The sequence below is a fragment of the Perkinsus marinus genome (assembly GCF_000006405.1).
Source record: "Perkinsus marinus ATCC 50983 genomic scaffold scf_1104296937816, whole genome shotgun sequence".
Lineage (NCBI taxonomy): Eukaryota > Perkinsozoa > Perkinsida > Perkinsidae > Perkinsus > Perkinsus marinus.
Window position 1 is genome coordinate 1 of NW_003213701.1, and position 2432 is coordinate 2432.

At 49.1% G+C, this 2432-nt stretch overlaps 5 non-coding genes across 5 annotated transcripts; all 5 read left to right on the forward strand.

Moving 5' to 3' along the window:
• The first annotated feature begins 234 nt into the window (after window positions 1–234).
• Pmar_PMAR018843 lies at window positions 235–316 on the forward strand. The gene has a single exon. It is a non-coding gene; the product is annotated as a tRNA-Ser (tRNA).
• A 319-nt stretch (window positions 317–635) lies between these two features.
• Pmar_PMAR018844 lies at window positions 636–717 on the forward strand. The gene has a single exon. It is a non-coding gene; the product is annotated as a tRNA-Ser (tRNA).
• Window positions 718–1160: 443 nt separating this feature from the next.
• On the forward strand, window positions 1161–1242 carry Pmar_PMAR018845. The gene has a single exon. It is a non-coding gene; the product is annotated as a tRNA-Ser (tRNA).
• Window positions 1243–1684: 442 nt separating this feature from the next.
• Window positions 1685–1766, forward strand: Pmar_PMAR018846. Its single transcript has one exon. It is a non-coding gene; the product is annotated as a tRNA-Ser (tRNA).
• Window positions 1767–2209: 443 nt separating this feature from the next.
• On the forward strand, window positions 2210–2291 carry Pmar_PMAR018847. Its single transcript has one exon. It is a non-coding gene; the product is annotated as a tRNA-Ser (tRNA).
• The last annotated feature ends 141 nt before the right edge of the window (window positions 2292–2432 follow it).

Consider the following 2432-nt stretch of genomic DNA (forward strand, 5'->3'; position numbering starts at 1 on the left):
GATTCGCTGTCGTTGCAGCCGTCATTGCGAAAAGACCTCATATGAAGAGTGCGAACGATGTCATTACTTCGCCGACATTCTTGTCAAAGCGTTGGGCTACGTACGCAAGAATGCGAGTCAGCTAAATATCATCGTCCTTGCAGAGGTACTCCGCGAGGCTGTGAGGGACTCCCCTAGCAACATGAACAGGGCGGCGATTCTCATCGGGAGAGATGAGATCTTTCGGAACTTCCGGTCAGCGTGTCCGAGTGGTTAAGGAGATGATCTTGAAATCCATTAGGCTCTGCCTGCGCAGGCTCGAATCCTGCCGCTGTCGTATGTCTGATGGCGTATGGGCTTTCAAGACATCTGAGCAGTCTCGCTTTCGAATCCTCATAGCGACTCCGATGGACATTATGAACGAGTAGGATGCGAACGAACTGATGCGCATGACATTTGAGGAACATTGATGAGAATTGATGTATATCCCAAGAAATGTATCTAGTCAAAGCGCTGGGCTACGTATGCAAGAATGCGAGTCAGCTAAATATCATCGTCCTTGCTGAGGTGCTCCGCGATGCTGTGAGCCACTCCCCTAGCAACATGAACAGGGTGGCGATTCTCATGGGCAGAGATGAGATCCTCTGCGTCTTTCAGACAGCGTGTCCGAGTGGTTAAGGAGGTGGACTCGAAATCCAGTAGGCTATGCCTGCGCAGGTTCGTATCCTGCCGCTGTCGTATGTCTGATGGCGTTTGGGTTTTCAAGACATCTGAGCAGCCTCGCCTTCGAATCCTCATAGCGACTCCGATGGACATTATGAACGAGTAGGATGCGAACGAACTGATGCGCATGATATTTGAGGAACATTGATGAGAATTGATGTATATCCTAAAAGATGTATCTACCTCTAGACTCTTATCCTATATAAGCCCTACCATTTCAGCGAATTCGCTGTCGTTGCAGCCATCATTTGGGAAGAGACCTCTTACGAAGAGTGCGAACGATACCATTACTACGCCGACGTTCTTGTCAAAGCGCTGGGCTACGTATGCAAGAATGCGAGTCAGCTAAATATCATCGTCCTTGCTGAGTTGCTCCGCGATGCCGTGAGCCACTCCCTTAGCAACATGAACAGAGTGGCGATTCTCATGGGCAGAGATGAGATTGTCTGCGTCTTCCAGACAGCGTGTCCGAGTGGTTAAGGAGATGGACTTGAACTCCATTAGGCTCTGTCTGCGCAGGTTCGAATCCTGCCGCTGTCGTATGTCTGATGGCGTATGGGTTTCAAGACATCTGAGCAGTCTCGCTTTCGAATCCTCATAGCGACTCCGATGGACATTATGAGCGAGTGGGATGCGAACGAACTGATGCGCATGACATTTGAGGAACATTGATGAGAATTGATGTATATCCTAAAAAATGTATCTACCTCTAGACTTTTATCCTATATAAGCCCTACCATTTCATCGGATTCGCTGTCGTTGCAGCCGTCATTTGGGAAAAGACCTCATATGAAGAGTGCGAACGATGTCATTACTTCGCCGACGTTCTTGTCAAAGCGTTGGGCTACGTACGCAAGAATGCAAGTCAGCTAAATGTCATCGTACTTGCAGAGGTACTCCGCGATGCTGTGAGGGACTCCCCTAGCAACATGAACAGGGCGGCGATTCTCATCGGCAGAGATGAGATCTTTCGAAATTTCCAGACAGCGTGTCCGAGTGGTTAAGGAGATGGAATTGAAATCCATTAGGCTCTGCCTGCGCAGGTTCGAATCCTGAGGCTGTCGTATGTCTGATGGCGTATGGGTTTTCGAGACATCTGAGCAGTCTCGCTTCCGAATCCTCATAGCGACTCCGATGGACATTATGAACGAGTAGGATGCGAACGAACTGATGCGCATGACATTTGAGGAACATTGATGAGAATTGATGTATATCCTAAAAAATGTATCTACCTCTAGACTCTTATCCTATATAAGCCCTACCATTTCAGCGAATTCGCTGTCGTTGCAGCCATCATTTGGGAAGAGACCTCTTACGAAGAGTGCGAACGATACCATTACTACGCCGACGTTCTTGTCAAAGCGCTGGGCTACGTATGCAAGAATGCGAGTCAGCTAAATATCATCGTCCTTGCTGAGGTGCTCCGCGATGCTGTGAGCCACTCCCCTAGCAACATGAACAGGGTGGCGATTCTCATGGGTAGAGATGAGATCCTCTGCGCCTTCCAGACAGCGTGTCCGAGTGGTTAAGGAGGTGGACTCGAAATCCACTAGGCTATGCCTGCGCAGGTTCGAATCCTGCCGCTGAAGTATGTCTGATGGCGTTTGGGTTTCCAAGACATCTGAGCAGCCTCGCCTTCGAATCCTCATAGCGGCTCCGATGGACATTATGAACGAGTAGGATGCGAACGAACTGATGCGCATGACATTTGAGGAACATTGATGAGAATT